The sequence below is a fragment of the Pleurodeles waltl genome, chromosome 6, assembly GCF_031143425.1.
Source record: "Pleurodeles waltl isolate 20211129_DDA chromosome 6, aPleWal1.hap1.20221129, whole genome shotgun sequence".
In the NCBI taxonomy this organism is placed as follows: Eukaryota; Metazoa; Chordata; class Amphibia; order Caudata; family Salamandridae; genus Pleurodeles; species Pleurodeles waltl.
Window position 1 is genome coordinate 89,446,188 of NC_090445.1, and position 25,169 is coordinate 89,471,356.

The following is a 25,169-nucleotide window of genomic DNA, read 5'->3' on the forward strand; positions in this document are numbered from 1 at the left end:
TGCAGTAGTCGTTTTCAACGTCATATTGCCGTACACGTTGGACCATATCGCCGGCTTCCCACCACCTGCTCACTATAAGCATGGCCACTGGGATTAGACGATTTTGCGGCTGCAGCGTTTTCCGCATGATTACGGATTTGCTGGATTTGTAACATGATCCATCAATTGAAGCATAATTTTCCGAGCTGAACATACAATTTTTTTTCTAGCTCACACAAAAAAAAGTTGCTAAAAACGCGGTCACACGTGTTTCCGTACAGTGGACGGTCCTTTCCAAATGTTGACTGATCCCCTTGCATTTGCTTACTGCTGTATTTGGGTGTTAAACTGGTACTGAGAGGCGAACCCGTCGTTGTGTTAAGCTGTGTAAATAACATGACAAAATAAAGTGGTAATACTATCTCGAAACGTGCCTCATTACGCCGCATAATTCGCCTTTTCTAACCACATAGTTTAATCAACGCTACTTCATAATTCTAGTGGTCCTGATTATATGTAATTTTAGCTGATGGACCTGTCAAGGAGGACGAGACATATGAAGAAACGTTCATAAAAACACCCACCGGCCTCAAACCCTCTCACTGGACTGGTACCAGGTGGGCATCGCCGAGGAGCCCAGCCCTTTAAACTAAACTGATACTTCCTTGACGGAAATCAGCCTTGCAACCCTTCCACTGACCTGGCACCTGCAGCACACAAGGATCTGGGACCAGCCTGGTGTGTCCTGGGCACAAGGATAGGTCGCGGCCATCGGTACAGCTTGCCACCAGAGGGACACAATCCGTGTTACTCCTCTAGCACTGGGCTGATAACCCCTCCGCACATGCTGGGATTGCGACCCTGGCACCCGCCTGTTGGTAACAATTTCGAGTGCCTTTTCTTGCTACCGATCTTGTACCGCCTTGGCACAACGCATGGCCAGACCGTTGGCGTACAGCCTGCTATCCTCTGAAAACAATCTCCGATTCAATTGTCGCATTGGCACAGTGGGCTCTGGCAATACCCAGGAATCCTGTCACCTCTCTTTAGCCTGACACCTCCTGACACTGGCCTGCTACTAGCTGGTGGCCACACAGTCTGAAGCTCCTACCCCTGGCACCAGCCTGTCACAAAGTGGACGATTCAATGTTTCAGCCTCTGTTGTATGGCTGGCGTCTCTCGGAAACAGAGTCTGCCACATCGTACAGTGCGCTCACAATGTGTAAGTCGCTGCCCCCCACTGAAACAGTTCCCCAGGAGACAGACCATTGCCATTAAGGTGGTTTGACCATGTTGTAGCCTTTTATTCATATAGTCACATAGGGGGTCATTCCTACCCTGGCGGTCCGAGACCGCCAGGGTAGGGTACCGCGGATGCACCGCCAACAGGCTGGCGGTGCATCCAGGGCAATTCTGACCGTGGCGGTACAGCCGCGGTCAGAAACGGAAAACCGGCGGTGTACCGCCGGTTTTCCGCTGCCCAGCTGCGCCGCCATGGGGATTCCGACCCCCATACCACCATCCTGTTCCTGGCGGTTTTGGCCGCCAGGAACAGGATGGCGGTATGGGGTGTTGTGGGGCCCCTGGGGGCCCCTGCCGTGCCCATGCCAATGGCAAGGGCACTGCAGGGGGCCCCGTAAGAGGGCCCCACACTGAAAATCGCGACAGGTGCTACTGCACCCGTCGCACGCCTTCAACTCCGCCGGCTCCAGTCGGAGCCAGCTTCCTCGTTGAAGGCGCTTTCCCGCTGGGCTGGCGGGCGGCCTTCTGGCGGTCGCCCGCCAGCCCAGCGGGAAAGCCAGAATCACCGCAGCGGTCTTTTGACCGCGCAGCGGTGTTCTGGCGGGGGTACTTTGGCGGGCGGCCTCCGCCGCCCGCCAAAGTAGGAATGACCCCCATAGTATCAGAAATATATTATATTCATAGTTAGGCAGACATTATTGCTATGAGAACACAGACCATAATAGAGAACATAAGATCATCAAAAACAGCAATATTGTGCAAGCAATACCACAGTAGTCTCCACCTTCCATTAAAGAGCAACATGTCAGGATGCAAAAAGTGTGAAGGCCCCTTTCCTCATCCATCGATCCCGTCCTCATCCAAGGGCATCCAGGGCATGATTTAGTAGTGTCTTTTCCTCCATCACACGAAGGGATGGGCAATATCTGCAGTTCCATACCAAGACATATCCAGGACACCGCATAGCACTCAGGCCCTGCCGGGGTACCTGTCACCAGGCAAAATCCCAAAAATGTTCAACTCCAGGCATCCCAGTGTAGGGCAGAAAGGTCCAGGACCACCGGCAGGTTAGTCCCCCTCCTGCCTGCCCAGCGTCCACACAAAGAAACACCCCTCCAAGGTGTAAGTTCAGACCAAAATTTTTGGGGAGCCCCCTTTTTCTGCTGCATGAAATCCGCCAATTCCGCCTTCCTCCCCAGGTGGGTAGGTGATGCAGTATATGGTTCATGGTGCGCAGTGAAGAGAGAAAGAGGCTGTTCCCTCGCCTCACAATGGCCTAAATGTGGGTGACCCTCCATGTTGGCGAAATGGGCAAATTACTCCCTCCTTGGCTCCTGCCCGTGAAGTGACTTTTGGCACCCTACTACTATTTGCTGTGGGTGCCTGGCAAGGTACAAACCTGGAGCTGACCCCTCAAACAGACTTGGTAGATCTGGAGCACAACCTGCGTTCGACCCCTTAAACCTGGCTGCCGCCAGCTGGGTGACCCCTGGCATGATCAGGGTCGGCCAAACCCCTGGCTAGGTGCCAACTCCTAGAGAGCTCTCTGTAATAGAGACCCCTGTGAAAACATGCAGACACGCTACCTGTTTGCAGGGGACTTCCGCCCATGACATCAGGGGACACAGGCCAACTGTGACTGTACAATACCCCCGAGGTTAAGGCCGACTTAAGGCTCGCTCATATCTAATACCCCACAAGTAACCCCTCAAATTGCTGGAGATTGAAGGGTATTTTGTACAAGGCTCTCCCAGCACCAACATCAAAGCGTTGGGCTGCAGGTGTGGGGACTATGAATTAATTAATCAATCAGGATTTATAAAGTGTGGCCAATCACCCAGTAAGGTATCCAGGCACTTGCAGGACCCGGAGGCTTATTTGAACAACCAGGTCTTGAGGGCCCTTCGGAATTCCAGAAGTGAGGTGATGGTCCAGAGGTGTGACAGGAGGCTGTTCCAGGTTTTTGCTGGAATGTGTAGAAGGAAGGTCCTTCACTTCTGCTTCAGTAGATGCGGGGAGTAAGGGCTAGTGAAAGGGAGGCAGAGAGTAGTCTTCTCAATGGTTGGACGTTCAGGCGGTGGTTAATGTACGTGGACCACTGTATGGTCTGAAGTCTTTGTAGGAGATGTGTAGCGATTCTAACGAAGATGTCATAGTCCAGTGGGCTAATGAACTTGAGTCATAACGCTTTTTCAAACTTACCTTCATATTAGTTGTAGAAAAAATTAATTTACAAGGCCAGGAACTATTCCTGATTCACAGAATCGCTGGTGTTCAGCCCTCGAAAATTGAATTAACTCACTGGGAAATATTGTCATGGGGGTGGACTTTCCAGGTGTGGCCATGGGCTCTCTAGGTTGGGTTCACCTACAAAAGTGGTATGCCCTTGAGAACCTGCACGTTCCTGGGCTTTTGTAAGCTCTCTAAGTTATTTACCGCCCTATCAATTGAGATTTAATCAGGCCACAGTGACCGGAGTAAAACCTCAAACGTTTTTAGGGTCGGGCTAGGAAATAACATCGTCACATTTGAGTGGGGACAATGGAAGTTGTTATTCCATAGGTAAAGTATTCTACTGTGTAGACAAAAAAGTCCAAATGGACCTTAGCGTCGCATTGCGAACCCTCATTGTCGTACCTGTGGGTTCCACTCAGCCAGGCACCGCGTGACCCTGCATAAAAACACTACAAAGGCCCCTCTTCCCGCCCCCCGTGTAAACAGTTTGGGGCGCACCTCAAATCCCAGTTCTTCTCGGATCGATTTGGTAGTCCGGCGTTTCTCGCCAGGCTGGGGCGCTCCTTCAGATGAGTTGTCTTACAGAACACAAAAAAGCAAGCGCGCGCACTCACACGCGCGCGCACACACACACACACACAAACTCCCCTTCCCACCCCCCTCACTCTTTGCATGCGCCTGAGTGACGCAGAGTGGTAGCACGTCAGAGAGGTCTGAGGGAAAGGTCACCTTTAACGAGCCCTTTACCGGGTGGCAGCCGCACCCTCTGGGAGGCCTTCCATGCAGCACTCTAGCGCCATCGGCCCATTTCAACATTTCGATCCTGTTTGGGTAGCAAAAGGCAGCCCTCCCTAAGGCTCACTCAGTCGCGGTACCACTGAACCTGCTGTACCAATGATAATGATGTGTTTTTATGCACCGTTTCATGTCTGCCTATAACCAACACAACCGGTTGCACTATTACCTAATGTTTAATGGCCTAACCACATTTGCCAGTAGCCACACTCTTAAATTGCAGATCACTGCCTATTTCAGAGGCGAGTGTTTAACTCGCGAAGCCATTTCGCGGCTATGCAGCTTTCTGGGGATCTCTGACTCACTCTCTGCTGACATCCTAGTCTAGGCCATTAAAGAGTTGTAGAGATAGTGCAGGCCCATAGGGTTGGCGGCAAGAGCCCACCTCTTGACTTCTTGGCCTGTACAAGACATGTAGGCTAGTAGCACAGTCAATTATTGGATGTCGGAACACCTATCCAAAGCACACAGGGCCATCAAAGGTTACTCTCGGTTGGGAAATCGAACCAATGTCACTCTAGGTCAGTACTGACTATTAACTCGTCAAAGATGTGGACATTTGTATTTTTGAACCACCCATTGAATATCCCAACAGGTGGCAGGAGCGTTTCGGTGGCAGTATGCTACTTTACCCGGTGCATCGACATTTCTCACGTTATTCCCGGCTCATATTGTGCAATAGGTCTGACTAGCGTTCCCAAACAGAACAAGCACTAGCAAATCCAATAGATCTGACTGACATTTTGGTTTCGGACTAAAACCTTAAGGAAAAACCTGCAGCAGCAAAAAAAGACAAAACCATTGTACTTATGGGATGAATATCTGAATGTGTGATATGGATTAGTGTACTTTTGAGATATAAAATAGTCCCTCACGCATTGCAATGCAAGCACTCCAGAGAAGGCAGAACAATGCACCAAACGTCCAGCAGCATGCGGTGAGCAAGTAATAAGTCATAAGGTGTAGCCAAATCCCACTTTATGTGTGTTTTAAAGAACTGTACAGATGACATATCAAGTCAGAGCGAAGCTGTGCGTCAGACTGATCCATGGACCATGAGGCACAAACATTGGCCAAGTGCAAGGTTTGGCTTACTTCCCCTTCCTTTCACCCCAGGGAACTCACATTTTCATTGCAGCACTGAAGTAAAACATAGCAGTAAGCATTATATGATCAGTGATGCTACCTGGGTATATGAGTTCACTCTGAAGAAGGATGGAAGAAAATAAAAAATTGTGAAACAGTGAAAAGTATGTTGCCGTGTGGAGGGACACACTCAGGTGAGGAGATCTGGAAGGACTATCACACACCATGGAAGGAGAATGGTTGGCACATCGCTTAGTAAAGGCAGAAATATTTTACGTTCACTGAATAAAAAGTGATGCATGTTTTCTTGATATCAGCAATATAATTCAGTGGTCTGAGCTTCAGCTGTGGCGATCTCTGTGTAACCAGCAAGTCACAAATTCAGAACCCAGCAAGCAAATTCACAGTTTTTTATCCTGTGGGGGATGAAAAACAGGTACTATTGAACTGTAGAATACAATAAGCATTATTATTACCTTAGCCTGCACTCAAATATTAAGTGTAAATTAATCCATTTTGGAAGTGTTGGTAGGAATAGTGGGCTGTGGACACTTCTGATCAAATCAATAGTAAAATGAGTGATTAGCGCTGGATCCTACTGGGCACTGCTGAAAACATGCACAAATAAGAACTGGCTTCTGTGGTAGATAAAATCTTCTGAATATGTCCCTGAACACATACAAGTGACCGGGCAGATCTGTGCACACTTCCCAGGCAGTACTGTATACAGGGTGAATCTGAAAGACACAGGGGTGAAAGTCGTTGGCATGGCCCACACTAAATGAATGGGTAATTTGAAAAATCAGCTGTCCTGAAGGACGGTGTACGCCTAATCCATTCAGGTAACTACACTTCCAGTGTTGTAGGGCAGAGCTGAGGACCATAAAGATTTCGTCCTTGGATAATCCAATGATTGATACAGACACCCAGATTCGATTAGTATACAAATTCCATTCTTTATTTAGACTGCAAGCTTGTGAATTCCTTAGATATTCTCAAAGTGTACTTCACTACTTTTGATCAAGCGGCCAGCACGTGTTTCACTCCCTGGTGGCTAGCAAGCCGAGGGCTTTTTCAAGGTTAATTATACATCATAGTAAAAGCATCAATAGAAGACTGTTTTTAGCAATCATACATAAATCACACAGTGATAAAGGTGCAGGAAACCTAACGCAGGACACTATTCAAACGATAAACACCATAAACGTCAATGAGGAAAGGAAAACAGAAAAAACAGAGAGGAAGTGAAAAAATAAAGATAAGAATAAATATAGGGAAAGTAAATACATCAATACCAATATATAACATCATACAATTAAAACCAATGTACCCCATTGGAGTTGAAAATATCAAAAAATTGCAGAATTGCAAAATCGCAGAAAATGTGATGTCCCATATTCAAAATGATATTCATTTTAATGGTGATATAGCAAAATTAAGCATAGTGAATTAATGAATTTATTGTTTGATTACTTAAAAGCATTACAGATAAGAACTGTAATCAATCATAGTTATAATCCAATGTCATACATTACCAATATAGAGACCCAAGACCAGATGTTATTACAAGTCCAAATGTTCACCGCAGGGGATACCGGTCAGATTCCACATAACAAGCATGGAATAAAAGAAGGGGGAAAGCACATCATTTTCCCATAAATTAGGAATCATAGACTCTAAGCATATAGAACCCAAAGTAGCCCAAAATTAGTGGTTGTGCTGCAACATAATTATACCACCATGGGCTGGTGATGTCAAAGAGATTCCAAATGAGTGCAGTCTCAGGTAAGGACCTTTAATTCTTCACAGGGACGGGCAAGCCACATTAAATCCTCATCTGAAAGGCGCCATTGTGGTGGGTAAGGATATGCAGCCATAAAGGAAAATATTCTTATTATATATATTTTTTTTATTGGTGCTTTAACTATGATGTATAAATAGCCTTGGAAAAGCCCCAGGTTGGTCACTACGGGGCAAAACGCATGTTGGCTATATGTTCAAAAGTAGTGAAGCACATTTTTGGAATATCTAAGGAATTCACAAGCTTGCACTCTAAATAAAGAATGGAACTTTTGTACTAATGCAATCTGGGAGGCTATATAAATCATTGGATTAACCAAGGACAAAACCTTTATGATCCTCACCTCTGTCCTGCAACACTGACAGCATACAGGGTGAAATGCCCACATCTGTATACAGCTTACTGCCTATGCTGCATACTGGGGAGGGCTGAGCAAACTTATTTAAACACAGTTAGAAATTGAGACGCAAAATAGTTATCTTAAAAACAAGAGACCATGTGCCTCACCTAACCTCAGTGTTATCACTGCCATACACACGTGCAAAGGGGATATGAACAGTGCTTTATTAGTACACTGTGGCGGCGGAAAGCAGGGCAGATTTTACTAAGTGCTCCAAATTTACACTTACATGGATAAAGATACAGGGAGTGCAGAATTATTAGGCAAGTCGTATTTTTGAGGATTAAGTTTATTATTGAACAACAACCATGTTCTCAATGTACCCAAAAAACTCATTAATATCAAAGCTGAATATTTGTGTAAGTAGTTTTTAGTTTGTTTTTAGTTTTAGCTATGTTAGGGGGATATCTGTGTGTGCAGGTGACTATTACTGTGCATAATTATTAGGCAACTTAACAAAAAACAAATATATACCCATTTCAATTATTTATTATTACCAGTGAAACCAATATAACATCTCGACATTCACAAATATACATTTCTGACATTCAAAAACAAAACAAAAACAAATCAGTGACCAATATAGCCACCTTTCTTTGCAAGGACACTCAAAAGCCTGCCATCCATGGATTCTGTCAGTGTTTTGATCTGTTCACCATCAACATTGCGTGCAGCAGCAACCACAGCCTCCCTGACACTGTTCAGAGAGGTGTACTGTTTTCCCTCCTTGTAAATCTCACATTTGATGATGGACCACAGGTTCTCAATGGGGTTCAGATCAGGTGAACAAGGAGGCCATGTCATTAGATTTCCTTCTTTTATACCCTTTCTTGCCAGCCACGCTGTGGAGTACTTGGACGCGTGTGATGGAGCATTGTCCTGCATGAAAATCATGTTTTTCTTGAAGGATGCAGACTTCTTCCTGTACCACTGCTTGAAGAAGGTGTCTTCCAGGAACTGGCAGTAGGACTGGGAGTTGAGCTTGACTCCATCCTCAACCCGAAAAGGCCCCACAAGCTCATCTTTGATGATACCAGCCCAAACCAGTACTCCACCTCCACCTTGCTGGCGTCTGAGTCGGACTGGAGCTCTCTGCCCTTTACCAATCCAGCCACGGGCCCATCCATCTGGCCCATCAAGACTCACTCTCATTTCATCAGTCCATAAAACCTTAGAAAAATCAGTCTTGAGATATTTCTTGGCCCAGTCTTGACGTTTCAGCTTGTGTGTCTTGTTCAGTGGTGGTCATCTTTCAGCCTTTCTTACCTTGGCCATGTCTCTGAGTATTGCACACCTTGTGCTTTTGGGCACTCCAGTGATGTTGCAGCTCTGAAATATGGCCAAACTGGTGGCAAGTGGCATCGTGGCAGCTGCACGCTTGACTTTTCTCAGTTCATGGGCAGTAATTTTGCGCCTTGGTTTTTCCACACGCTTCTTGCGACCCTGTTGACTATTTTGAAAGAAACGCTTGATTGTTCGATGATCACGCTTCAGAAGCTTTGCAATTTTAAGAGTGCTGCATCCCTCTGCAAGATATCTCACTATTTTTGACTTTTCTGAGCCTGTCAAGTCCTTCTTTTGACCCATTTTGCCAAAGGAAAGGAAGTTGCCTAATAATTATGCACACCTGATATAGGGTGTTGATGTCATTAGACCACACCCCTTCTCATTACAGAGATGCACATCACCTAATATGCTTAATTGGTAGTAGGCTTTCGAGCCTATACAGCTTGGAGTAAGACGACATGCATAAAGAGGATGATGTGGTCAAAATACTAATTTGCCTAATAATTCTGCACTCCCTGTACACATGGGTGTTTTGTAGTCTATTGGTGGATAACAGATAAACATGGATGTTTTGTACTGTCTACAGTAGTATTTATTTCGGGCGTTGTGCCCCAGATTGGGGTCACAATTCGCTCCAATGTGCATAGAGTGCCTGGGTAATCTTTCGGAGTGAATGGTTTAAACGGTGCAGGTTGCCTCTCGAAAAGGCAGATACTTGAGGAACATTTTAACTGCATGAGTATGATGTGAAATAACAGCCGCCCAGCTAATGGTTTCCAGGTAGCTGCGCCCAGTGGCATCTATTGTGGGGACGTTGAACCAATACTGGTTCGTAATTCTGGTTTTCATACAGGCCGCCACAGCCGAACAGAGTTATACCACAAATAGCCATAGGCAATAATTAGTAAGAAATTCGGGCCTGCACAAGGCTAAACGCTTTAAATCTATGAACACGCCCTCGCTAATAAATTGTCTGTCTAAATCACGACTTTCATCATGTTACTGGTATCAAATGCTTGGAAGCCTCACAATTCCTAAACGTCTATTTCTGAAACAATATATTTAAACTTCTTGAGTTTGAAACTGTTATAAAAGAGTTCTGCCTCGTAGTCATCCGGACTTTGACTCAAGTACCCAGGACATTATGAGTTCTCAAGATGGCAATGTTTAGGCAGGCCTCACTCTGGGAGTGAGTGAGGGCTTACAGGGCAGGTAGCTCCACGCACGCGCACGCCTTTCTCATCTTTGCCACCTTTGCAAGCTGCTCATTGGTTACCACAGGCTGAACGCAAGGTCGTCGTTCTGGCCTATAGGGCCATCCGGCAGTGCCCGAGGGGCTGATATGACAGTGTGGTGGTGTTTTTTGGTTGCTTATTGGTGGTCTGTTTTAACTGCTGATTCTGCCACAAACAGTCCCCTCAGAAAGCTCAAATTCACGCAGTCTTTCATATATTGAAAAAAAGCTTACACAGTGTGGCTTCACAGCAGGGCCGGCCTTTATTTAGCATGGACGAGCTGGCCCCAGGGCGCCAATATTCGGAGGGGCGCACAGAGCTGTGTAGGTTAAGGTTGTGCCAACAGCAGCACCCTTCTCATCCTGCTCCAGCCTTGTCCTTGTCCATGATTGGCCAGTTTAAAGTGGTTTTAGCCCTTCGTTATCATAACACAGTGATGTTTTAACACCTCTTTAGCCCCATTCCTTGCCCTCTCTTCACCCTCTGTCCCCTGCTGACACACACACAAAACCATCCTCTGATGAGGCGGCTAAGCTATCGGTGATTTAGATGAGTGGGGGAGGTCCAGGGGTGTTTCTGTTCAGGTGCCAGTTGCTGCTTATCCCGGAAGGGACCAGTGAACACAAAAGAGACCCCCGCTGCTTCATGTAATTCACTACCATCAGCAAGGGTGCCAAAATTCTCTCTACACTCGCCCAGGGCGCTGTGTTAGCAAAGGCCGGCTTTTACAGGTTCAATACTGCACTGATATGCAAACATACGTATTTTTTTTATCTATCTAATTCACTAATGGGGGCAACTTTTATTTGCGTTCCCAATCCTATTTTCTGTTCCTGATCGATTTTCGGAAATCTCCACCCGGGGGGGGGTGGGGGGGGGGGGCACAGATTCAAACAGCGCGGGGTTCAGTCCGGCAGCAGCAGCATACAGTCTTGAGTTCGGCATGAATTGGGGGCAGGGTTGAGAAGGAACCTAGGCAGGCACGGGCCTGTACACTGCGCATGTCCCGCCCCTGCTTAGCCCGTGGTGCCTCGTGCCCATCTACAGCCTCTCTTTCTCTGTCTCTCCCTGACACTTTTTTCTCAAAGTACTTGAGGAAATTTTCAGCCCAGGGCCAGGCCCCAAGGCACTATAAATCGCACTAGGAGGAGGCAAGGGTAGCCCAGCAGGCAGACAGCAACTGATGTAGAGCACACTGGGTCCCTCTCTCACCTATGGGCCCCGGTGCCACTGAACTGGCTGCACCACTGATTGGGGGTGGGTGGGGGTCCCTAGCTCTAAATTGTTTTCCCATCACCACCAGTGCTTATGTGAAGTCCTGCCTGTCTCGAGTGCTTTGTGTTTGAAGAGTTGAAGAGTTGTAGAGCTGGAACTGTGTGTTGCCATGAAACATGAAGTGTTCTGGTTTCCTATAGGTTGCTTCCAGGAACAGGGTGTCTTGGGCATTCATTGCTGTGTTCTGGGGAAGCTATTACAGCAAGCGGTGCCTGCCACTGCTACCAGGATGTCCCAGGTCTCAGGCCATGCAAGCAATCTGTGTGATTTATTTCTCAAACTGTTGCCAAACGTTATAATAATGCACTTTTATGGGAGTAAGTCATGGCAGTGGGCGGCACCAGTGGCTGATGTGGATTTTCCTGGCAGTGAGGGGTGCCCTAGTAAGAAAAAATGTTGGTCCCTTGCAATTATTTATTTATTTTTACAAACAAGCCAAATATATTGGAGTTTTCATTAGTGCCCCTTCAGAACCTCGGGATTTCTACTGCATTTATATGAAAATTGAGCTGTAACCCTCAGTATTTGTCACTGTTTTTCTCAAAAGTTTCTCTGGAGGAGAATCTCCTGAATCCTACATTAGGGTGAAAAATCAGGCTTTCTCAGTCCTGTTGGAGGTAGTTGTTTATACTCCGCCATTTTAAAAGTTCGACAAGTGTTGAGGATTGCAAGCAGCTTTGCTGTTAGTGCCCACTCTGTGGACAGCCCTCTAGATTCAGTGGGCAGTGCCATGGGTAGATGTGGGCAGCTCCAGCAGTGGCTGATGGCAGCCCACACCTAAAATAATGCTGGCACCAGTATTTATATGTTTATTGAATTTTATAAGCTAAGCATTGGCTCTAGCAAACCCAGAAAGATCGTTACAGGGGTGCGGTGCAGCCGGACATTTGGAGTCTTTACACAGGGCTTCTAAAGAGAAAGACTTTTGAGGGGAATGAAAAGTGAAGAGTGAAAACAGGATGAATGAGTTAGAGAAGGGAAAAGAGAAAGAAGGCAGTGGAGGTGACGAAAATTAGGATAGCAGGATGGGATGAAGGCAACAGAGGCATAGGGAAAGCAGTCAGGAGGTGGTAAGAGACCAGAGCCGCTATGGGGGCGGTGGAGGAAGGAGGGAGGTGGCCTACAGGAGAGAGGAAAAAGAAGGGAAGTCATAGCGGAGGGTGTGAAATCAGACCTGGGGAGGATGAAGGAGAAAGATAAGAGAGCAGAGATAGGTAGAGAAATAGAACTGAAGAGATAGAAAATATAGACTAGAAAAAGAGAGAGAAGGGAAAAAGAAAAGGGAAACATATATGGTGACGGAGCCTAGAAATAAAAGAGGCAGGAGGAGGAAGAAAACTAAATAGGAAGGACTAAAACAGTGAGACAGATGGGCTGAGTTGAGAGAGGAAAGATATATGTGAGAAGGAGCAAGGGAGAGGGAATATTTGAATGTGGAGAGAGAAATGGAGGGTAGAAACTGGGACGGCAGAGGGAAAAATAAAAAAACAATATGGGAGAGGAGAGAAAATAGAAAACAAGGACAGACATAATGTAAAGAATGAGAAGGGATGAAGAGGAAAGTAACGGAGAAATGATAGGAAGAACAAAAAAGATTAACAGAAACGTTGCACGGAGGAAGGCAGAAGAGCAATGGGTATAGAGAGAAGGAGAGGTAAAGAAAAGGAAAGAAGACATGAGAAAGGAGATAAAGAGGGCAGAGTGGACAGAGAGGAAGAAAATACGGGAGCTGTGGAGGCGAGAGAATGGGGTGAAGAAAAATGCAGGAAAGAATGAGGAAGAAATCGAGGCGAGAGGACAGGCGGAAAGGAGAGGCTGAAATGTGGCCAGTAGATGAAAAGGAGAAAGGGCAGAGGAGATAAAAGCGAGAGAGAAAGAAGCAAAAAATATAGGGAGGAGGACAAAGAAGTCAAGCTATTAATGTAGTAGAGAAAGGGAGGAAGAAGATCAAAAGGAGAGGGATACTGAGAAGAAAGTTGTATAGAAGTGAGCGAGGAGGATGAGGGTGGAGGTGTGGGAAAGTGGAGGAAAAATGGGAGGGCAAAAAGAAGAAGGGAGAGGGCAGTAAAAGAGGTGCAAGACATAAGGACAAAGAAGCCACAGAAAGGGAAAAAAGAGAGTGGAGGTGGGTGGGTTTGTAAGAAACTGGAAGGCAGGGAGGAGATGAGAGAAGGATGGTGTGGAACTATCATTGGCCCAGCAGGTGCATTCACACCCCACCCGCACCACGCTCACAAAGGGACCTCTACAGTAATTATGAGCATCTTTTAGAACTATCCAAGGAGAAAAGGGGGGGAGCATTTACCTTTCTTGCTTTATGGCCCATGACATTCCTGCTAGACCTACAGTCTCATGCTGGAGTCAGGAGACTGCCCTCCAAGGGATGTGGGCGTTCAAATTAAGGGCTCTTCTCTCTGCAGCTCTGGGGTTGGGGTGTAGTTCAAGGACATCCATATTGATGGTGAAATATATTGTGAGTTTCTGAGTATCATAACTGTGAGGGGCTTTAAGGTACGAAATATTGTTTTTGTGATGTTTGCAGATACAAAACATTGCCATCAGTAACAGGACATCACCCGGGTGTCGTTTTCGGACTCCAAATATCACAGTTGTGGCTTTATCAGTTACAAAAGGTGACCAGTGTGAGACTTCCATCTCAGAGAATGTTCCTTTTTGTTAGACTTTTCATCCTTGGCATGGTCTCCCTTAATTTTTTGCCTCTGTTTCCCAGGTGGTTGATGGGTGCTGGACTCCGTTTTTGCTGTTTTTGTTACTCTGAGCACTTTACCATTGCTAACCAGTGCTAAAGTGCAAGTGCTCCTATACAAAATGTGTATGTAATTGGTTCATCCATGATTTGGCATATTGGAAATGCACCCCGCCCCCCCCCCAACATGGGGGGAGCGCGGCCCCTTAAGGCTCGGGGACACCGGGGGCCGGACCATCGCACTAGTTGTGCGTGGGCTGGCCAGCTACTTCCGCCTACACGCCTCGCGAGGCGTGGGGGGCGGAAGTGGCGCCTGGGAGAAAATGTTGGTCCGACGATGGAGCCGGACCGGTTTAGGCTGCCGCGAGCCAGTGGGGGGCTTAAAAGCACCCCCCCTCCCAGAAGGCCTTCTTCTTCTTGGCGCGGCGGCCTGAATGGTCAGGCTCCATCATCGGATTTGATTTACAGGTAAGTCCCTAGTACAGTGCACTAGAGGTGCCCAGGGCCTGTAAATCAAATGTTACTAGTGGGCCTGCAGCACTGGTTGTGCCACCCACATTAGTAGCTCTGTAAGCATGGCTCAGACCTGCCACTGCAGTGTCTGTGTGTGCAGTTTTAAACTGCCAATTCAACTTGGCAAGCGTACCCACTTGCCAGGCCTAAACCTTCCCTTTTCTTACATCTAAGACACCCGTAAGGTAGGCCCTTGGTAGCCCCATGGGCAGGGTGCAGTGTAAGTTTAAGGTAGGACATATTCTAATCTGTTCCTAAACAGTGAAATACTGCTAAATTCGATTTTCACTGCTGCAAGGCCTATCCCTCTCATGGGTTAACATGGGGGCTGCCTTTAAATATGATTAAAGTGTAGATTCCCTTTGGGAGCGGGTAGACATGTGGAGTTTGGGGTCTCTGAGCTCAAAGTTTAAAAATACATCTTTTAGTAAAGCCGATTTTAAGATTGAAAATGCCACTTTTAGAAAGTTAGCATTTTTTTGCTTAAACCATTCTGTGACTCTGTCTGTTTGTGGATTCCCTGTCTGGGTCAGTTTGACAGTTGGGCCTCTCTCTAGACAGTGACACAAAGGGAGCTGGCGTGTAGCCTGCATATCCTGATGAGCCATCAGTGATAGGAGGGAGGGGAGGAGTGGTCACTAACACCTGAAAGGGCTGTGCCTGCCCTCACACAATGCAGTCTCCAACCCCCGGTGTGTGTCTGGGGCCTGGCCTGGGCAAGGCAGGATTTCACAAACAAGAGAGACTTTTCTTTGAAGTAAGCCTACTTCCAAGGGCAAAATGGGTATAAAAAGGGCACCCAAAACCACAGACTTTAGATCACTTCTGGAAACCAAGAGGACTTCTGCCTGGAGAAGAGCTGAAGAGTTGAGGAAGAAGAGCTGCCCTGCCTGTGACTGTGCTTTGTGGAGCTATCCTGCAGTTGCTGCTTCTGCCTGAGCAAGAGGACAAATACTGGACTATGTGTGCCTTCCTGCTTGTGAAGAACTCTCCAAGGGCTTGAAATAGAGCTTGCCTCCTGTTGTTGAAGTATCAGGGACAGCAAAGAATTCTCTCTGCCAAGTTGTGCCCATCCAGTTCCTGGGACCCTGAAAAGGAGAAGCTGGCAGAACAAGAGTAAGAAATCCACAAACACACCGCTGTGCGGGGAAAAGATAAACGCAACTCCGAGATGCGTCTGAAAAATCGACACGCTACTGGCTTTATGGCTGAAATCGACGCTCGCCTGCAGCGTGGCTGGAAGATCAACGCACGCGGCTGGTGAAACGGCACCCAGCATCACGGAGGCTGATGCTGGTGAGATCGCAACCCACGCTGCTTGATATTCGGATCATCGTGCAGCAGGATTTCCAATGCAAACATCGATGGGCGTGTAAAAACGATGGAAGGCCTGCCCAGACCCGAGAGTGCTCTTTAGATCAACGCATAGCTCTCCTGCGGAGAGAAGAAACGACGCACGCCGACTCGACCGAAGGAGAAACGACACACGGTCTCGCTCGTGAGTGATATCGACGCATCACAAGCCCCTTTTGATGCACACTCGCCCATGTGGGGTTATTTTTGACGCGCCAAGGTACATTGCCACGCTAACAGCGTTAGCGTCGTGTTTAAAATCACACAAAGACTCTTTTTGCTTGACTTATGCATTGTGGATTTTTGTAGTTTTGGTCTTGTTTTGTTTAGATAAATATTTTCTATTTTTATAAACCTGTGTTGTGTCATTTTGTAGTGTTTTCATAAAGTTAGTTAGGCCCTCATTACGACCTTGGCGGGAGGCGGCTTCGGACCGCTGGGCAGCTGCCAATGCAGCCGCACCCCCGCCGCGGCCATTTGGAGATCCCCGCTGGGCCGGCGGGGATCTCGCCCGCAACACAGGAGCCGGCTCCAAATGGAGCCGACGGTGTTGCGGCCGTGCGACGGGTGCAGTTGCACCCGTCGCGCTTTTCACTGTCTGCATAGCAGACAGTGAAAAGCTGCACAGGGCCCTGTCAGGGGGCCCCGCGACTCCCCATACCGCCATCCTTTTCCTGGCGGTTTAAACCGCCAGGGAAAGGCTGGCGGTAGGGGGACTCGTAATCCCCTGGGCAGAGCTTCTGCCGCGGTCGTAATGACCTGTGAAGCACCGCCAGCCTGTTGGCGGTGCTTCCATCATAACAGCCCTGGCGATCTTGTAACGCCAGGGTTGTAATGACCCACTAAGTGTATGTTGGTACAAGTACTTTACACCTGGCACTCTGAAGTTAAGCCTGCCTGCTTGTGCCAAGCTACCAAGAGGGTGAGCGGGGGTTAGCTGAGGGTGATTCTCTTTTACTCTGACTTGAGTGAGGGTTCTTGCTTGGACAGGGGGTAACCTGACTGCCAACCAAAGACCCCATTTCTAACACTTTTGAAGTTACCAGCCACATAATATTAATGTTTGAGGCTCTTGGGTACAAAATGTGATCATTGTGCAGTTATCAGACTCCAAATATCACTATTATGGCATTTCCAGCCACAAAATATCTCCATCGGGTACACAATATCACCACTTTTGAGGTTTCAAAGGAACCCATCACGACGGTGAGGTTTGAGACACAAAGGGGCATATTTATACTTGTTTTGCACCAAATTTGCGTCATTTTTTTACGCAAATTCGGTGCAAAACTAACTCCATATTTATACTTTGGCGCTAGACCCATCTAGCGCCATATTTATGGAGTTAAAGTAATTTTTTGGACGTGGAAACCTACTTTGCGTCAATGAGATGCAAAGTAGGTGTTCCCGCGCAAAAAATGACTCTAGGGCCTTAGCGCCATATTTATTACCCGCGCTACAATCATGCACGGGAGGGAGGAGGGGTCAAAAAATGGTGCAAAGCTTACTTTTTAACGCCTGTTTCAGGGCATGCGTTAGGGGACCTGTGGGCCTATTTCCATGATGGAACACCATGGAATAAGCCCACAGGGGCCCTCCCCAGGCCTCAGGGACACGCCCATCTACGCAGGAGGATGGCGGACCCCATCCCAGGTAAGTATAGGTAAGTACAGGTAAGTTTTTTTTTTTAAGTGCCGTTGGGGGCCCTGAAATGGGCCTTCCTACATGGCACTGGGTGCAATGGCCATGCCCAGGGGACCCTGGTCCCCTGTGCTGGCCACTGGGGTGGTGGGCATGACTCCTATCTTTTGTAAGACAAGATTCATGTGGTATGGATGGTTCTGCATCAGTAAATGACTCTAGGCAGGTTTGAGTCTTTTTTTTAACTCTAATCTGCCTAATGTCATTTTTTGGTGCAAATCCCCCTTCTTCCTTACCGCCAGACCCACCGGACTGCCGTCATTTTTTTACGCTAGCCTACACTTTTCACCGGCTTGCACCATTCTATAAATATGGTGCCCCGCTGGTGCACAGAAATGGTGCAAGCCGGTGCTAAACCTTTTGGTGAAAAACTGCATTAGTGCAGATTTGCACCAAATAGTATAAATCAGGGCCAAGGTATCTTCTTTCAGGCTTTAAAAATTGATGTTGTGAGATTTCCAGGTGCAAAATATTACCATGAGGTACAAAATATCACCATTACAAGGTTTTCTGACATAAAATATCACCACTCTGAGGTTTTCAGGTACAAAGTATCAACATTACGCAGTACAGAGCGTCACCAGTGTGGGGTTTTAAGGCCCAAAATATCACCATTGTTTGGATTTCAGACTTAACTGTCACAATTCTGAAGCTATGAAGTACAAAATATCATACCTGCGGAGTTTTAAAGAGCAAAATATTATCATTATGAGTTTTTAAGACAAAACCTATCTCCATTGTGAAGTTTCCAGGAACAGACTTTGCTACTGTGAACATTTCGGCTCAACATCCTCTGATTCTGAGCAAATCACTTCACGTCCCAGTGCCAATAAACACAAAAATGAGGTGTCCTTGTGTAATATAACTGGTGCTCACGTAAAGAAACCCAATACCTTTGGGTCAGAATTGCGCTATATAAAAATTGCAAAAACAAAACATCCATACAATCTCCCTGTGAATTTTTTTCAAGCCCAAAACAAGTGCTTGGTATCTGCGTATGGGTGCAAGTGGTGAGCAGAGCACTGTGTTTGCAGGAACTGGGACTTGTTAATCATCAGACTGTTCCCAGGAGCAAGGCAAAGAGAAAGGATAATTAAGGCTGGAGAGAATGTGCATGGAAACAGGTACATAGGGAGAAAGCAGAGTACAGGAAGCTTAGGCTGCTGGAAGAAAGAGGCATAAGGTGGTAAGACTAGGTAGCCTTGCTATTCGACAACTCCGCCATTCGGTAGCACCACCTGTAGGCAACTAAAAAAAACTCTGCCCCACTGCATTCATTTTTGTATGCACTGCTCTAAACCACCTCATTGACAGATTAGTATGTACAAGCATTCTTACGGTAAAGTTTCCAGCCACAAAATATTGCAGGAAGATTTTAAGGTGCAAAATTACCCCATTACAATTCTTCGGGTCTTTGTGCTATTTTCAGCGATTTTGGAATTTTGAGCCACAAAACATTTCCATTTTAAGGACATCCACGGAGTAAAAATAACCAATGAAAGTTTTTAAGGCATACACTATATAATGTGTGAGGCATACAAGTGCAAAATATGCATAGCACCAGGACCCGATGCTCAAAGTTACTCCTTTTTGAGGATTCCGGGCACTCAGTTTTCACCACATTGTAATTTTCAAGAATAGCATTTGAACTTCTTTGGGTGGCTTTTGAAAACGTGCCCTATAAATTAGTAAATTGAATTTATTCCTCCCTTTAAATCAAGTTTCGTCTCGATTCTGCATCAAGAATATTTGCGTTCCTAAAATGCATTAAAAAATCAACATGCCATAACACAGAACATCACCACTGTTACATTTTCGAAGACAAAATAGTACAATTAATGTACTTATCTGCAATAACACATAAATGTTACAGCAGCATCACGTGCAACGCTTGGGCTGCACAAGTCTGAAAAAATATGACAACACACAAGAAACCTGGCTTTTGCGGGAGGGCTTAACAGTCAGACATTATCGGATAATGTAGATTTTCCTAGTTTTCTATGACGGAAAGTCTTAATTTTAGTAAAGACACGGAGGCAAGTATTATGCTTCTCAGACTTGCTTTATTTCAGTGAGCAGCAGTCAAGGAACAACTACAATTCCCATGAGGCAAAGGGAACCAGAGCCAATGGGAAGTAAAAACGTATTTGAATATGAACCAATGGGAACAGGAGACCTAATATAAACACTATACTTGACTGCGACCAAGCCCTCTTTCTTGATGCGAGAAGGCTAGTCTGTGTGAGCGGACAGAGGAAAAATAGCAAAAACAATAGAAGCTGCCAATAAGAGAACAAAGATTTTGAAAAAAGTCCATCCAGTATTGGAAGCGCTGGGAGATCCAAGGCGCAGGAAGAGGATGAAGTTGACAGCGAGGAGGATGGTAGGACGAGGATGATGTTGCTGAGGATATTGCTTGACGTTCAGGTTGAATTCTGTGGTTGATTAGACGATACTGTGGGGAGGGAAAAACAGTCAAGAAAAAACAAATGTTAAAGAGACTCTGAGGAGGGATAATACTCGCCTCAGTGTCTTTAATAAAATTAAGACTTTCCGTCTTAGAAAACTAGGAAAATCTACATTTTATGGCAAGACCGGAGGCTCCTATTATGCTTGTTTAAAGCATGTTAATAATGACAGAAGTTGCTGTATGAACTGGTTTACAATAGAAAGTTTCAAAGACATTGTCATTAGACCAATCAGCCGATCTCAGAATGTCCTCTCTTCTGGAACCCACCCAAAAAGCTTTGGAAGCCATAGCTCCTCTGGAAGAGTGAGCGCCAAAAACTGAGGTGTCGATACCCGCTAAGGACATGACCCAACTAACCCATCTAGCTAGGGTAGCTGAGGAAACTGGCCTGTGAGGTTTGCGAAAAGAAATAAGGAGCTGGGAACACGAGGACGTTCTGAGATTGGCTGTGCGATCTTCATATACCTTAAGGCATTGACCTAAACATAATTTAGGTTGGTTGGGGAAATAAGGGTAAAACACTGAATGGATATTGGTTTTGGTGCGCCTATTGATGGAAAAAATAACACCTGTAGGGGAGAATTGACGAGAGGAAATATCTAATGCTCTCACATCTGATACACGTTTGATAGAAACCAGACAGAGTAACATAATAAGTTTAGTGGAAAGCATTTTTAAGGATAGGTCAGAATTATCCTGCCAGGAAAGAAACAGGTTTAAAACAACATTAACGTCCTAAAGTTTTGAATACTTGGGTAAAGGAGGGAAAGAAAACTTTAGTCCCTTGAGTAGACGACAGAGTAGAGGATGTTCTCCAATAGGTTTTCCGTTGCTATAGGTATGCTGTAAAGAAATAGCTGATCTGTACAAATTGATAGTTTTGTAAGACTTACCTGCGCTAGCTTGGGCAGCTAGGAAATTAATTATGTAAATTATATCGGCTGAAAAGGGATCGAGGTCCCTTACCACACATCAGCTTGTCCAAAGAGACCAGGCGAGACAGTAGGCTTTCCTGGTGCCGGGGGCCCCGGCTTTATTAATGAAGTCCGAAGCTTCTGCCGAAATAGGAATGAAAGATTGGGAAGTCCCGATACCTTCCAGGCCAAAAGTGTGAGAGTGTTGCTGAGGATAAGGGGATGTGGATAACCTAGGGATTTCCGTAGAAGGGATGGAAAGATCGGTAGAAGGACTGGAAAGTCTGTTGTGAACTCGAGGAGGGGAGGGAACCAGACTTGCGCATGCCAAAGGGGGGCAACAATTATTAGGGTTGCCTTTTGGCACCTGACTTGAGCGAATACTCTAGTAATCATTATGAATGGAGGAAATGCGTAATTGAGAGAAGACCAATCCCGGAGAAAAGCATCGGAGGCTTGAGCTGAAGGATCCGGACGCCAGCTGAAGAACAGTGGAAGTTGTGTGTTGAGACGAGAGGCAAAAAGATCTATCTTGAAGGGGCCCCATTTCTGTAGAAGAGACTGGAAAACCGAGAGATGGAGTTTCCAGTCGCTGGAATCTTTGAGGAAGCGACAATGACAATCCGCAATCTCGTTGAGGGAACCTGGTAGGTATTCTGTGGAGAGTGAGATTTCGTTGTGGAGACAATATTCCCAAAGGCTTTTTGCCAGATCTGCTAGAAGTTTTGACCTGGTGCCCCCTAAATGGTTTATGTAGCGAACAGCTGAGACATTGTCCATACGGAGGAGGATGGTACACTGAACCCTGATTTTTGCAAGGCTTTTGATTGCAAAGGAGCCCACAAGCATCTCTAAATAATTGATATGCAATTTGGACTCCTCTAAAGACCAGGAACCTCCAGTCAAGATTGAGCCACAGCAGGCGCCCGAGCCCATCAGGCTTGCATCTGATTCTAACACAAGATCTGGGGCTGATGCAAAGATAGTTTTGCCGTTCCAGGCATCTAAATGGTCTATCCACCATTGAAGCTCTGATCGGGACTCCTGGTCCAGATAAATTGTCTCCGAGTATGAAAGCCCTTTTCAGAGATGACAAATTTTTAGTCTTTGAAGAGCCCGGTAATGAAGGGGACCGGGAAATATGGCCTGAATTGAAGAAGCGAGAAGGCCAACGATTCTGGCTAGGGATCTGAGAGAAATTTGGGAACTGTGTAGTACTTTCAGAATTTCTGATTTTATGGATTTTACTTTTTGCTGAGGAAGATGCAGCATAGCGGAAGAGGAGTCGATTATGAATCCCAGGAACTCTATTTTCTGAGAAGGGGTAATGATGGATTTGTCCTTGTTGATGAAGAAACCTAAATGAGAGAGAAGGGAGCATGTGGTCTGGGGATGGGATTGAAGGGAAAGGCGGTTCTGGTGCATTAGAAGGATGTTGTCGGGGTAGATTAGTAATCTGATGCCCAAGGATCTGAGATGGGCTGTCACTGGTTTCATTATTTTTGTGAAGCACCAGGGTGCTGATGAAAGGCCGAATGGAAGGAACGAAAATTGGTAGGTTTGGTTCTGCCACTGAAATTGGAGATATTTTCTGTGGTCCACGTGGATCAGGACAGATAGGTACGCGTCCTGAAGGTCTAGATGAACCATATAGTTGCAGGGAACGAGAATATCTCTTAGGTGGACGATAGTTTCCATCTTGAAATGTCTGTATACGACGAAGCGATTGAAATCTCTGAGATTGATAACTGGTCTTAATTTCTTGTTCTTTTTCTGGACTAAAAAGAGAGTGCTTAGAAAGCCTGAAGGATCCAGACAGGAAACTTGTATGGCTTGTTTGGAAAGAAGTGACTGAATCTCTTCCGAGATGAGAGAGGACATCTCTGAAGAAAGATGAAGAGGCGGGGTGAAAAGTTTGTTGAGGGGTTGAGTAAAGTTCTATTGAATAACCTTGAACTGTGTTGTGAACCCATGGATCATTTGTGATAGTGTGCCATTTCGCTGCAAACAAGCGAAGACGACCTCCCACAGGAGGAAGGCCAGAATTGTGGCTTACCTTGTTGGTAGTTATGTCTGGAACCACGTTGTGCACGGCCGCAATAGCTTCTGCTAAGCTGGGGGTAGAACTGGGGTTTGTAGGATTGTGTCTCGTAGGAGGAGTTGAAGGAGCCTCTGGATCCTTGAGATCGAAAGGAACGGTCGGTAAAGCGGCCCCTGCCTGTACGGGCCTTTGTAAAAACCCGTTGGTTGAAGACCTTTTTGATGGCTTGTTGTGCCTTCGCTATGGAGGCAAAGGTAGAGACAAATTTTCCCAAGTCTTTGATGAACGACTCGCCAAAAAGGAGTCCGTCTGCTTTAATGCCTGGGTCAATAGACGCGAGGTTAGCAGTTTTGGATCTAGTTTTAGTAACAGGCCTTTCCTCCTCTCATGCGTAATAGCAGCGTTTGCATTGCCTAAAAGGCAAAAGTCTCTCTGGATCCATAATGAAAGTTCAGAAGGGTCAATATCAGAGTTGTCCATCTTTGCCGTTTCTGCCATATCAAAAATACTGGCCAACGGCCCCACCAAGTGCAAGAGTTTGTCCTGGCAGTTCGACCAGGCCTTGTCGACTCCCTTACGGGGATCTTTGCCAAACTTAGAAAAGAAAGTAAGGAGGGGTTGGTCAATAGAGGGAGTGGATGTAATATTGGAACAAAGTGATGGTCTGGGGCATTCAGATCTCAATTTGGCTCTAGAGGGCTTATCCAAACGTAGTCTCAGACGGGAAGCTATGTAATCCCCTACGTGGGAGGAGGGAAGCCAATCGGTAGAATTGGGATGGTGGAGAAGGGAAGGGTCAAACATGGGATTACCATCAGAGTCTAGGATTAATTTGGCTGTGAAAGGATTGGAATGGTCAAATTTTTGTTTTTTTAAGGGAAGGAGAGGACTGAGAGAGGGAGCCCCAAATATCTGGATCGTTGTCCAGGTCATCCATGTCACCCTTATCCTCATCAGTGTTGGAAATGTGGCATATTACGATTTTCTTTGGCGCACTGGAAATATGTTTGGTTTTGGCAGTACATTTTTTATGGGAGGTGTTTAGTTTCCCCTCCTTTAAAGGAGGCCTGGGAGGAGACTCGTCCTCAATCTGGGGTGAAGAGACTTCACCAGTCAGTATAGCGCCATTAGGGTTGACGTCAAATTGGGCTTTTGGCGCAGTCAAATCCTTAATTCCACATTTTCTGCTTTACCCCGCAGAATGGGCCAGTAAGGATTTTGAAACCATAGTTTTAACAGAAGACTCAAGGTTTCTCGTCATTTTGCCCATAGAAACTGAAATGGCCTTTGCTACTGCCTCATTAATAAGATTTCCAAAATCTTGACCAAATATATCATCCTGATTGTTGGAGTGTTCAGGGAAGTTATCATTATTCATTTTAACTGAGGAAAAAACAGTTTGGTAAGGAAAGGGTTAAGAAAAATTGTTGTGCTGAAGAGAGAGGTAAAACACGCCCAACAGGGCGTTACCGAGGCAGAGAGTCGGAGAAATCGACGTCCGGATAAGGCAGAGTAAGACCGGCAAGAGAGGTTGCAGGCAAAGGAGCAGATTGAGCGTCTCCGCGACAATATTAATGCTGCGAGTTGACAGAAGAACTCGTGCAACAATGAGGAGCCAGAAACGGCCGCTAAAGAAAAAAGAAGGTGAGGTAACGCCGTGAGCGCTCGCACGCCGTGAGGAGAGGCGCAGGAGAGACGCTGGTTGGCGGGAACGCAGCAAAGCGGGCAGCAAGTGGAAAAAACTGGCTCATTCGGCGGCGAATAAACAGTAAAAGAAATTACAGTATGTAAGACAATTGAATTAAACAGTAATTAACAACATTTGAAATAAACTGTATAAGAAAGTGAACACTTATCCTTGCCTGCAGCAGCAAGAAAGAGGGCTGGTTGCAGTCAAGTATAGTGTTTATATTAGGTCTCCTGTTCCCATTGGTTCATATTCAAATACGTTTTTACTTCCCATTGGCTCTGGTTCCCTTTGCCTCATGGGAATTGTAGTTGTTCCTTGACTGCTGCTCACTGAAATAAAGCAAGTCTGAGAAGCATAATACTTGCCTCCGTGTCTTTACTAAAATTAAGACTTTCCGTCATAGAAAACTAGGAAAATCTACATTATCCGATAATGTCTGACTGTT

General features: G+C 46.1%; 1 protein-coding gene and 1 long non-coding RNA gene across 3 annotated transcripts in view; one reads left to right on the top strand and one right to left on the bottom strand.

Annotated features, from left to right (window-relative positions):
• Positions 1-25,169, top strand: part of RNF225 (ring finger protein 225) — a 78,563-nt gene that overhangs the window by 1,275 nt on the left and 52,119 nt on the right. The window lies entirely within an intron of this gene.
• LOC138301864 (uncharacterized) overlaps positions 19,663-25,169 on the bottom strand; it is a 38,639-nt gene continuing 33,132 nt past the window's right edge. The window contains exon 3 of the long non-coding RNA XR_011205129.1: positions 19,663-20,064. This is a non-coding gene — a long non-coding RNA (uncharacterized lncRNA). The remainder of the gene's footprint in view (positions 20,065-25,169) is intronic.